The sequence below is a fragment of the Oncorhynchus gorbuscha genome, unplaced genomic scaffold (genome assembly GCF_021184085.1).
Source record: "Oncorhynchus gorbuscha isolate QuinsamMale2020 ecotype Even-year unplaced genomic scaffold, OgorEven_v1.0 Un_scaffold_1344, whole genome shotgun sequence".
NCBI lineage: Eukaryota > Metazoa > Chordata > Actinopteri > Salmoniformes > Salmonidae > Oncorhynchus > Oncorhynchus gorbuscha.
The window spans coordinates 145001-158805 of NW_025746147.1; the positions used below are offsets into that span (position 1 = coordinate 145001).

Sequence of the window (13805 nt, forward strand, 5' to 3'; positions counted from 1 at the left end):
ATGGGACTGATCATGGGGAACTGAGGAACACAACACCACATCTAGACAGTCATGGGACTGATCATGACAGTCATGGGACTGATCATGGGGGACTGAGGAACACAACACCACATCCAGACAGTCATGGGACTGAGGAACACAACACCACATCTAGACAGTCATGGGACTGAGGAACACAACACCACATCCAGACAGTCATGGGACTGAGGAACACAACACCACATCCAGACAGTCATGGGACTGAGGAACACAACACCACATCCAGACAGTAATGGGACTGATCATGGGGGACTGAGGAACACAACACCACATCCAGACAGTCATGGGACTGAGGAACACAACACCACATCTAGACAGTCATGGAACTGAGGAACACAACACCACATCTAGACAGTCATGGGACTGAGGAACACAACACCACATCTAGACAGTCATGTGACTGAGGAACACAACACCACATCTAGACAGTCATGGGACTGAGGAACACAACACCACATCCAGACAGTCATGGGACTGAGGAACACAACACCACATCCAGACAGTCATGGGACTGAGGAACACAACACCACATCCAGACAGTAATGGGACTGATCATGGGGGACTGAGGAACACAACACCACATCCAGACAGTCATGGGACTGAGGAACACAACACCACATCTAGACAGTCATGGAACTGAGGAACACAACACCACATCTAGACAGTCATGTGACTGAGGAACACAACGCCACATATAGACAGTCATGGGACTGAGGAACACAACGCCACATATAGACAGTCATGGGACTGAGGAACACAACGCCACATATAGACAGTCATGGGACTGAGGAACACAACACCACATCTAGACAGTCATGGGACTGATCATGGGGAACTGAGGAACACAACACCACATCCAGACAGTCATGGGACTGATCATGGGGAACTGAGGAACACAACACCACATCCAGACAGTCATGGGACTGATCATGGGGAACTGAGGAACACAACACCACATCCAGACAGTCATGGGACTGAGGAACACAACACCACATCTAGACAGTTATGAGACTGAGGAACACAACACCACATCCTGACAGTCATGGGACTGATCATGGGGAACTGAGGAACACAACACCACATCTAGACAGTCATGGGACTGATCATGGGGGACTGAGGAACACAACACCACATCCAGACAGTCATGGGACTGAGGAACACAACACCACATCTAGACAGTCATGGAACTGAGGAACACAACACCACATCCAGACAGTCATGGGACTGAGGAACACAACACCACATCCAGACAGTCATGGGACTGAGGAACACAACACCACATCCAGACAGTAATGGGACTGATCATGGGGGACTGAGGAACACAACACCACATCCAGACAGTCATGGGACTGATCATGGGGGACTGAGGAACACAACACCACATCCAGACAGTCATGGGAAACTGGCCACATGTCAGTTGTGTTGATTTACAGTTTGAAATGAAATTTAGCTGCTTTGGTTATTATGGGTTTGAATAAGATTTAATCAAAGGATATATTGGGTAATGTGTGTATATTGGGTAATGTGTATATATTGGGTAATGTGTGTATATTGGGTAATGTGTATATATTGGGTAATGTGTGTATATTCGGTAATGTGTATATATTGGGTGTGTGTATATTGGTTAATGTGTATATATTGGGTAATGTGTGTACATTGGGTAATGTGTATATATTGGGTAATGTGTATATATTGGGTAATGTATGTATCTTGGTTAATGTGTATATTGGGTAATGTGTATATATTGGGTAATGTGTATATATTGGGTAATGTGTGTATATAGGGTAATGTGTGTATATTGGGTAATGTGTGTATCTTGGGTAATGTGTGTATATTGGGTAATGTGTGTATATTGGGTAATGTGTGTATCTTGGTTAATGTGTATATTGGGTAATGTGTATATATTGGGTAATGTGTGTATATAGGGTAATGTGTGTATATTGGGTAATGTGTGTATATTGGGTAATGTGTGTATATTGGGTAATGTGTGTATCTTGGTTAATGTGTATATTGGTTAATGTGTATATATTGGGTAATGTGTGTATATTGGGTAATGTGTGTATATTGGGTAATGTGTGTATATAGGGTAATGTGTGTATATAGGGTAATGTATGTATATTGGGTAATGTGTGTATCTTGGTTAATGTGTACATTGGGTAATGTGTATATATTGGGTAATGTGTGTACATTGGGTAATGTGTATATATTGGGTAATGTGTATATATTGGGTAATGTGTATATATTGGGTAATGTGTGTATATTGGGTAATGTGTATATATTGGGTAATGTGTGTATATTGGGTAATGTGTGTACATTGGGTAATGTGTATATATTGGGTAATGTGTGTATATAGGGTAATGTGTGTATATTGGGTAATGTGTGTATCTTGGGTAATGTGTGTATATTGGGTAATGTGTGTATATTGGGTAATGTGTGTATCTTGGTTAATGTGTATATTGGGTAATGTGTATATATTGGGTAATGTGTGTATATAGGGTAATGTGTGTATATTGGGTAATGTGTGTATATTGGGTAATGTGTGTATATTGGGTAATGTGTGTATCTTGGTTAATGTGTATATTGGTTAATGTGTATATATTGGGTAATGTGTGTATATTGGGTAATGTGTGTATATTGGGTAATGTGTGTATATAGGGTAATGTGTGTATATAGGGTAATGTATGTATATTGGGTAATGTGTGTATCTTGGTTAATGTGTACATTGGGTAATGTGTATATATTGGGTAATGTGTGTACATTGGGTAATGTGTATATATTGGGTAATGTGTATATATTGGGTAATGTGTATATATTGGGTAATGTGTGTATATTGGGTAATGTGTATATATTGGGTAATGTGTGTATATTGGGTAATGTGTGTACATTGGGTAATGTGTATATATTGGGTAATGTGTGTTGGGTGTGTGTATATTGGGTGTTGTCACGCCTTGGTCATTGTATCTTGTGTTTTTGTTATATGTTTGGGTAGGCCAGGGTGTGACATGGGTTTATATGTTGTATTTCGTATTAGGGTTTGTATTAATTGGGAGTGTGTATTATTAGGGGTGTGTCTAGTTAGGCTTGGCTGCCTGAGGCGATTCCTAATTGGAGTCAGCTGATTCTAGTTGTCTCGGATTGGGAACCGTATTTAGGTAGCTTGAGTGCGCGTTGTATTTAGTGGGTGATTGTACCTGTCTTAGTGTTAGTCACCAGATAGGCTGTATTAGTTTCATTCCTTTGTTGTTTTCTTCTTCCGTTATTTCATGTACCGTATTAGCTTCATTAAAAGTCATGAGTAACCTACACGCTGCATTTCGGTCTGACTTTCTACAAACAACAGACGAAGATCATTACAGGTGTGTGTATATTGGTTAATGTGTATATATGGGGTAATGTATGTATCTTGGTTAATATGTGCATATTGGGTAATGTGTGTATTTTGGGTAATGTGTATATATTGGGTGTGTGTATATTTGGTAATGTGTATATTGGGTAATGTGTGTATATTGGGTAATGTGTGTATATTTGGTAATGTGTATATTGGGTAATGTGTGTATATTGGGTAATGTGTGTATATTGGGTAATGTGTGTATATTTGGTAATGTGTATATATTGGGTGTGTGTATATTGGTTAATGTGTATATATTGGGTAATGTGTGTATATTGAGAATGTGTATATATTGGGTAATGTATGTATATTGGGTAATGTGTATATTGGGTAATGTGTATATTTGGTAATGTGTATATATTGGGTGTGTGTATATTGGTTATTACTTTAGACCAGGACCCTATATAGTACACTACTTCAGACTAGGACCCTATATAGTGCACTACTTTAGACCAGGGCCAACAGATTATAGGGTGCCATTTTGGACGTAGCCCCAGTGATGCAGGCCGCACCTTCGTTCAGTTTCATCCAGTTGAGTTCGCTGAAGAAGGGGTGCGCTCGGAGCTCGTCGCAGGACCCGTTCTTGAAGCCCAGCCTCTGGTCCACCGTCTTGCACAGCAGCGCCTCGCAGATGGACTTGGCTTTCTCACTGAACTTCTCCGGATAGGCCACGGGGTCGTTCAGAATCCTCTTCTTCACTACTTTGTTCTCCACCTGAATGGATGACAGCCCATAGAGTTGGACAGAAGGCACACCTATCCAAACCTCTATGTACCTCTTTGTGCCCTCTAACTAACTCTATGTGTTAGCCCTAGGTTAGGTTACACCTGACCAGCCCCACCCAGTACATAATTCATTAGCGTTACCTCTGTAAAGCCTCTGTGTGCGTCACACATGGCACAATATTCCCTGTTTAGTGCACTACTGTTGACCAGGGACCATAGGGCTCTGGTATAAAGTAGTGCACTACTGTTGACCAGGGACCATAGGGCTCTGGTATAAAGTAGTGCACTACTGTTGACCAGGGACCATAGGGCTCTGGTATAAAGTAGTGCACTACTGTTGACCAGGGACCATAGGGCTCTGGTATACAGTAGTGCACTACTGTTGACCAGGGACCATAGGGCTCTGGTATAAAGTAGTGCACTCCATATGGAATAGGAGACCATTTGGAACGGAAGTAGACAGAGGTGAGCTGTGACTGAAGAAAGCAAGAGAGACAGAGAGAGAGAGAGAAACACACAGAGGAGAGAGACAGAAGGAGAGAGAGACAGAGAGAGAGAGAGAAGTACAGAGAGAGAGAGAGAGAGAGAGAGAGAGAGAGAGAGAGGGAGAGGGAGAGAGAGACAGGAGAGAGGGAGATGGAGAGAGAGAGAGAGAGAGAGAGAGAGAGAGGGAGAGAGAGAGGGGGAGAGAGAGAGAAGGAGGGAGAGAGGAGGGAGAGAGAGATGGAAGAGAGGAAGGAGAGAGAGGACAGGAGGGAGAAAGAGATGGAAGAGAGGAAGACAGAGAGACAGGAGAGAAGAGAGAGAAGAAGAAGAGAGAGGGACAGAAGGGAGAGAGAATGTACAGAAGGGAGAAGAGGATAGGAGGAAGAAGAGAGAGAGAGAGAAGGAGAAGAGGAGAGGGAGAGAGAGATGGGGGGGAAGAGGGGGATAAGAAGGAGAATGGAAGGGAGAAGAGGCCAGGAGGGAGAAGAAGAGATGGAAGAGAGGAAGGAGGAGAGGACAGGAGGGAGAAGAAGAGATGGAAGAGAGGAAGGAGAAGAGGACAGGAGGGAGAAGAAGAGATGGAAGAGAGGAAGGAGAAGAGGACAGGAGGGAGAGGGAGAAGAAGAGATGGAAGAGAGGAAGGGAGAAGAGGACAGGAGGGAGAAGAAGAGATGGAAGAGAGGAAGGGAGAAGAGGACAGGAGGGAGAAGAAGAGATGGAAGAGAGGAAGGGAGAAGAGGACAGGAGGGAGAAGAAGAGATGGAAGAGGAGGAAGGATAGAAGAGGACAGGAGGGAGAAGAAGAGATGGAAGAGAGGAAGGAGAAGAGGACAGGAGGGAGAAGAAGAGATGGAAGAGAGGAAGGGAGAAGAGGACAGGAGGGAGAAGAAGAGATGGAAGAGAGGAAGGGAGAAGAGGACAGGAGGGAGAAGAAGAGATGGAAGAGAGGAAGGGAGAAGAGGACAGGAGGGAGAAGAAGAGATGGAAGAGAGGAAGGGAGAAGAGGACAGGAGGGAGAAGAAGAGATGGAAGAGAGGAAGGTAGAAGTCACCTTCTCTCCTCGGGTTCTGAAAGGTCCCTTGGCAGCGATGAACTCATACAGCGTGACCCCAAGGGTAAAGTAGTCCACTGACCAGTCATACTCCTCCCCTTTCAGCAGCTCTGGGGCCATGAACCCTGCCGGGAAGAGGTCAAAGGGGACAGTAGTGTCCTCTGTCTACGTATCAAACGGCACCCTATACCCCATATACAGTATATAGACATCTACTATTGGCCCCCACTTTATGCTACATGCCAGGGAGGTAAGGACCGGTGAGATAGAGAGGAGAGGAGACAGTTAGGTACAGGTGTCTAGAGAAGGGAGAGGACATGTAAGTGCAGGTGTAATAGAGAGGGGATAGGTAAAGACAGGTGGGATAGAGAGGGGAGAGGACAGGTAAAGACAGGTGGGATAGAGAGGGGAGAGGACAGGTAAAGACAGGTGTGATAGAGAGGGGAGAGGACAGGTAAAGACAGGTGGGATAGAGAGGGGAGAGGACAGGTAAAGACAGGTGGGATAGAGAGGGGAGAGGACAGGTAAAGACAGGTGTGATAGAGAGGGGAGAGGACAGGTAAAGACAGGTGGAATAGAGAGGGGAGAGGACAGGTAAAGACAGGTGTGATAGAGAGGGGAGAGGACAGGTAAAGACAGGTGGAATAGAGAGGGGAGAGGACAGGTAAAGACAGGTGTGATAGAGAGCGGAGAGGACAGGTAAAGACAGGTGGGATAGAGAGGGGAGAGGACAGGTAAAGACAGGTGGAATAGAGAGGGGAGAGGACAGGTAAAGACAGGTGTGATAGAGAGGGGAGATGACAGGTAAAGACAGGTGGAATAGAGAGGGGAGAGGACAGGTAAAGACAGGTGTGATAGAGAGGGGAGAGGACAGGTAAAGACAGGTGGAATAGAGAGGGGAGAGGACAGGTAAAGACAGGTGTGATAGAGAGGGGAGAGGACAGGTAAAGACAGGTGGAATAGAGAGGGGAGAGGACAGGTAAAGACAGGTGTGATAGAAAGCGGAGAGGACAGGTAAAGACAGGTGGGATAGAGAGGGGAGAGGACAGGTAAAGACAGGTGGGATAGAGAGGGGAGAGGACAGGTAAGGACAGGTGAGGTAGAGAGGGGAGAGGACAGGTAAAGACAGGTGTGATAGAGAGGGGAGAGGACAGGTAAAGACAGGTGTGATAGAGAGGGGAGAGGACAGGTAAAGACAGGTGTGATAGAGAGGGGAGAGGACAGGTAAGGACAGGTGTGATGGAGAGAGGAGGGGACAGGTACAGTAAGTGGTTACAGCAGTGTGTCATGTCAGGGACAGTACAGTGAGTTGTCAGGGACAGCACAGTGAGTTGTCAGGGACACTACAGTGAGTTGTCAGGGACAGTACAGTGAGTTGTCAGGGACAGCACAGTGAGTTGTCAGGGACAGAACAGTGAGTTGTCAGGGACAGTACAGTGAGTTGTCAGGGACACTACAGTGAGTTGTCAGGGACACTACAGTGAGTTGTCAGGGACACTACAGTGAGTTGTCAGGGACAGTACAGTGAGTTGTCAGGGACACTACCGTGAGTTGTCAGGGACACTACAGTGAGTTGTCAGGGACACTATAGTGAGTTGTCAGGGACAGAACAGTGAGTTGTCAGGGACACTATAGTGAGTTGTCAGGGACACCACAGTGAGTTGTCAGGGACACTATAGTGAGTTGTCAGGGACAGTATAGTGAGTTGTCAGGGACAGAACAGTGAGTTGTCAGGGACACTATAGTGAGTTGTCAGGGACACCACAGTGAGTTGTCAGGGACACTACAGTGAGTTGTCAGGGACAGTACAGTGAGTTGTCAGGGACACTATAGTGAGTTGTCAGGGACACCACAGTGAGTTGTCAGGGACAGTGCAGTGAGTTGTCAGGGACACCACAGTGAGTTGTCAGGGACACCACAGTGAGTTGTCAGGGACAGTACAGTGAGTTGTCAGGGACACCACAGTGAGTTGTCAGGGACAGTACAGTGAGTTGTCAGGGACACCATAGTGAGTTGTCAGGGACACTACAGTGAGTTGTCAGGGACACTACAGTGAGTTGTCAGGGACACTACAGTGAGTTGTCAGGGACACCACAGTGAGTTGTCAGGGACAGTACAGTGAGTTGTCAGGGACAGTACAGTGAGTTGTACTGTACAGGTGGGTTAAGGGAAGTGGTAGTGTACCTGGAGTCCCGGCGTAGCCTTTGATATTGGTCTGGTTGTCCTCCAGCTCCACGGCCAGACCAAGGTCAGAGATACGCACGTTACCTGAGACAGAGAGAGCAAACATCAGGACCACAATGTCACACACACCTCCAACAAACGTCAGAGATAATGTTAGCAGCCCAGAGTACGTCTGTGTGGACCCATGTCCTGTGTTTAGAGTCAATTGACTTAAGTTGTGAAAGTGTATTGTAGGAAACAATGTACTGTGTGTGTGTGTATGTGTGTGTGCGTGCGGTATGTGTGTGTGTGTGTGTGTGTGTGTGTGTGTGTGTGCGTGCGTGCGTGCGTGCGTGCGGTATGTGTGTGTGTGTGTGTGTGTGTGTGTGTGTGTGTGTGTGTGCGTGCGTGCGTGCGTGCGTGCGGTATGTGTGTGTGTGTGTGTGTGTGTGTGTGTGTGTGTGTGTGTGTGTGTGTGTGTGTGTGTGTGTGTGTGTGTGTGTGTGTGTGTGTATGTGTGTGTGCGTGCGGTATGTGTGTGTGTGTGTGTGTGTGTGTGTGTGCGTGCGTGCGTGCGTGCGTGCGGTATGTGTGTGTGTGCGTGCGTGCGTGCGTGCGTGCGGTATGTGTGTGTGTGTGCGTGTGTGTGTGTGTGTGTGTGTGTGTGTGTGTGTGTGTGTGTGTGTGTGTGTGTGTGTGTGTGTGTGTGTGTGTGTGTGTGTGTGTGTGTGTGTGTGTGTGTGTGTGTGTGTGTGTGTGTGTGTGCGTGTGTTTACCTTCATTATCCAACAACACGTTCTCAGGTTTGAGGTCTCTGTAGATGATTCTCTTCTGGTGCAGGTGCTCCATACCCTGGATGATCTGAGCTGTGTAGAAACAGGCCCTCTGCTCATCAAACCCTGGGTTGTTCTCATCCACATTGTAGATATGATACCTGATCGTAGATTAGAGTGATGCTTTACAAGATGCTTTACAATAAATAATTGTAGATAGTCAGACAGAAATAGAACCCTCCCTCCCTACACCCACCCAATAGGAGCAAGCTATCTTACCTCAGGTCTCCTCCCTCCCCACACCCACCCAATAGGAGCAAGCTATCTTACCTCAGGTCTCCTCCCTCCCCACACCCACCCAATAGGAGCAAGCTATCTTTCCTCAGGTCTCCTCCCTCCCCACACCCACCCAATAGGAGCAAGCTATCTTACCTCAGGTCTCCTCCCTCCCCACACCCACCCAATAGGAGCAAGCTATCTTACCTCAGGTCTCCTCCATTCATGATGGTCATGACCAGACAGAGCTCAGTCTTGGTCTGGAAGGCGTAGGCCAGTGACACGATGAACCTGCTGTGGACACGTGCCAGAATTCTCTTCTCCACCATCGCACCCTAGTGGACCGGAGGGGAAAAGCACTCTATTCCTTATATAGTGCACTACATTTGACCAGGGCTCATAAGGGCTCATAATGCTCTGGTCAAATGTATTGCACTATATAGGGAATAGGGTGCCATTATATAGGGAATATGGTGCCATTATATAGGGAATAGGGTGCCATTATATAGGGAATAGGGTGCCATTATATAGGGAATAGGGTGCCATTATATAGGGCATAGGGTGCCATTATATAGGGCATAGGGTGCCATTATATAGGGAATAAGGTGCCATTATATAGGGAATAGGGTGCCATTATATAGGGAATAGGGTGTCATTATATAGGGAATAGGGTGCCATTATAGGGAATAGGGTGCCATTATATAGGGAATAGGGTGCCATTATAGGGAATATGGTGCCATTATATAGGGAATAGGGTGCCATTATATAGGGAATAGGGTGCCATTATAGGGAATAGGGTGCCATTATAGGGAATATGGTGCCATTATATAGGGAATAGGGTGTCATTATATAGGGAATATGGTGCCATTATATAGGGAATAGGGTGCCATTTGTGCCAAACCTGTGTCTAAGGTCAGCACAGGACAGGCTGCAAGGTCCATCAGTTCATTCACATTACACAAGACAACCACACACTTATACGTAAGCACGTGTGATAACACGCACATACACACACACACACACACATACACACACACACACACACACACACACACGCACATACACGCACACACACACACACACACACACACACACACACACACATACACACACACACACACACATACACACACGCCCCCAATACCCCGAGCAGGGAGGGATCTGCTCCATTTATAAACATGGCAGAGTTGGCACGTATTGAATAAGGAGCTCAACCATCATTCTAATGCTGCAGCTATGGGGCTTATCACTGATTATATCATGGAGGACAGACACACTACACAGCTCCTCTGCTTCCTGCATTGGCACTTCATGGAGGGATTATTGTCACTTCGTATCCACGAGTGATTTGACAGTCCAGAGTCCACACACCTTGTTTCCCTGGTAGACATCCGTGTGTAAACCAGCTGCCACTGTGGTCTAGAGGAATAGCTGGACCCCTGAGGTATTTTAACGAAATACCACTTGTATTTCATGTCGACTCTCTCCATTGCCACGGCCCAATATATCTCAATGTCCCCTGTTCGTTCAGTTCCACCCCAGACAGACCTTTACCCCTCACTGCCCAGAACGGACTACAGTCCAACACTTACATTCATCTTACTGGAGAATACTGCACTATACTACACGCTCACACACACACACTCACACACACACACTCACACACACACTCACACTCACACTCACACTCACACTCACACTCACACACACACACTCACACTCACACTCACACTCACACTCACACACTCACACACACACACACACACACACACACTCACACTCACACTCACACTCACACTCACACTCACACACTCACACGCACACACACACACGCTCACGCTCACACACTCACACACACACACACACACACACTCACACTCACACTCACACTCACACTCACACTCACACACTCACACACACACACACACACACACACACACAGTTTCACCACAGCCCAGACCACTCCTCTGTCTAGTCTATTTGCGGCATAGAACAAATCTACAGGGATGATCCTACATGGCACCCTATTCCCTATAATGGCACCCTATTCCCTATAATGGCACCCTATTCCCTATAATGGCACCCTATTCCCTATAATGGCACCCTCTTCCCTATATAATGGCACCCTATTCCCTATATAATGGCACCCTCTTCCCTATGAAGGGCCCTCCTTTTGACCTTGGCCCATAGGGATTTACAGGGAGTGGGGTGCTATTTGTGATGCAAACTCAGAGGAAGACATTTGGAAGGTGTGTTGTTGGGTAATAGTCCTGAATGAGGTTCTTATGTAGTGTGAAATCCCTGTGATAATCTGAAGGGCTGTGACACACTGCTGAAGGTCAAGGCTGAAGGCTATGTACTAATGCCTGTGTGTGTGTGTGTGTGTGTCCTATGTACTAAAGTCTGTGTGTGTGTGTCCTATGTACTAACGTCTGTGTGTGTGTGTCCTATGTACTAACGTCTGTGTGTGTGTGTGTCCTCTGTACTAACGCCTGTGTGTGTGTGTGTGTGTGTGTGTGTGTGTGTGTGTGTGTGTGTGTGTGTGTGTGTGTGTGTGTGTGTGTGTGTGTGTGTGTGTGTGTGTGTGTGTGTGTGTGTGTGTGTGTGTGTGTGTGTGTGTGTTCTCCTATGTACTAACGCCTGTGTGTGTGTGTGTGTGTCCTATGTACTAACGTCTGTGTGTGTGTGTCCTATGTACTAACACCTGTGTGTGTGTCCTATGTACTAACGCCTGTGTGTGTGTGTGTCCTATGTACTAACGTCTGTGTGTGTGTGTCCTATGTACTAACGCCTGTGTGTGTGTGTGTCCTATGTACTAACGTCTGTGTGTGTGTGTCCTATGTACTAACGTCTGTGTGTGTGTGTGTGTGTGTGTGTGTGTGTGTGTGTGTGTGTGTGTGTGTGTGTGTGTGTGTGTGTGTGTGTGTGTGTGTGTGTGTGTGTGTGTGTGTGTGTGTGTGTGTGTGTGTGTGTGTGTGTGTGTCCTATGTACTAACGCCTGTGTGTGTGTGTTCTCCTACGTACTAACGTAAATCTGTTCCGTAATCGGCCCTCCTCCACTAAGCATTGCTTATCCTGAACAGATGCTCTGGATAAGTTGTCCAACGAGTGGTGTTCATCGTCCCCAAAACACAAACTTTATGAATTAAAATCCTCAGAGCTCTCACACGAAATTCACATGTACTGAAACCAACACCTAACCCTAATGCATCAACCCATCCACTGACACATAGCCATTTCCCTCCATGAACTACACTACCCATCAGGCACTCCTTCCTCCATTCCAATGGCAACCAATTTCGTCCTCCATTTTAGAAGTGAACTACAAATGCCACTATATATAATAGTAATACAGGTGTTCTGTCTCTCACCTCGTATCCTTTCCTCTTCTTCAGCCTCTTCTTGTTGAGCTTCTTGCAGGCGTACAGTTTCCCGTGGCCTTCATGGAGGTGGCGTGTACCTCCCCAAAGCCCCCCTTCCCAAGGACCCGGAAGTCCATGAACCAGTCCTCCCCCGTGGGCTGCATCTCCAGCCACTTCCACTGGAGGAACCTCTTCAGGTGCATGCTGTCCAGGTAGAACGTATAAGGGACCTCCTTGAGGAAGTCCAGGACGCTGGTCAGAGTCTCCACGAACAGATCGTCTCCGGCCTCCGCGTGCTTCTCCTTCACCTTGGTGATGTCGTTCTCCGGCAGGAAAGGGCAGAAGTGTTTGGCGCTTGGATCCATGTAGCGAGAGAGCATCTTGGAGGCCTTCTTAACGCGGTCCTGGTCATCGGCCTGGTTGTACTCCTCCACGTCCTTCCACAGGCGGCAGGGGCCTTTGTATTCGTTGTTGGCCTCCAGGAACTCCTGGAACAGACGCTTGCCGATGGGCTGCTCCACGCAGGCGGTCTGGAAGCCCAGGTCCAGAGTCTCCCTGAGGCCCTCGCACACCGTGATGTGAGGCAGCTTCAGGCGGGCGTGGTACTTCTTGTCCCGGTTAGCGGACGGGTTGGCCGTGCCGTCGAAGCTCCCGCGCGCCGAGATGTAGGCCGAGTTGGCCACCACCGTTGTCAGGCTGCCCATATCCATGGCGATGAAGGATGAAGGCAGAAACAAAGAGAGAGAAGAACAGAAGAGAAGCGCCGAGCTCCTCTGGGAAACAGATCAGGAGGGAGAATGAGAAAATCCCCAGACAACTCGTCTCGTCGTGGACACAGAGAGAAGAACAGAAGAGAAGCGCCGAGCTCCTCTGGGAAACAGATCAGGAGGGAGAATGAGAAAATCCCCAGACAACTCGTCTCGTCGTGGACACAGAGAGAAGAAGAGGGGGAGAGGAAAGGAGGAGGAGAAGGACAGGAGTAAACAGAAGGACAGACGGCCGGATGACCAAAATGTTCACAGGAAATGAAAGGATTAGAGTTTCCCCCCAGACTGTAGTGATTCAGTAGAGAGCAGAGGGGTGATCTGTCTGTACCCCTGGAGCGCAGGATGCAGAGAGAGAGAAATAGACACACAAGGAGCACTGATTCCCCTTACTGGGACCGGAGCAGACCTGAGACTGAGAGGTTAAGCCCCTGCCACTCACACACATAACAGAGATCTGTCTGTCTCAACACCTTTGTGTTCAGAGTTTATCCACTAACTCTATAATACCTTCCTTCCACTGCTACTGTGTTAAAACCATGAGGAGGACAATGGGATGGAGAGGGAGAGAGAGAGAGAGAGATTGAGAGGGAGAGAGAGAGAGATGGAGGGAGAGAGAGAGAGAGATGGAGAGAGAGAGAGAGATGGAGGGAGAGAGAGAGAGAGATGGAGAGGGAGAGGGGGAGAGGGAGAGGGAGAGAGAGAGAGAAAGAGAGAGAGAGAGAGAGAGAGAGAGAGAGAGAGAGAGAGAGAGAGAGAGAGAGAGAGAGAGAGAGAGA

At 47.3% G+C, this 13805-nt stretch overlaps 1 pseudogene; it reads right to left on the reverse strand.

The window, feature by feature from the left end:
* Window positions 1–13441, reverse strand: part of LOC124022335 — a 15252-nt pseudogene extending 1811 nt beyond the window's left edge.
* Between the last annotated feature and the right edge of the window lie 364 nt (window positions 13442–13805).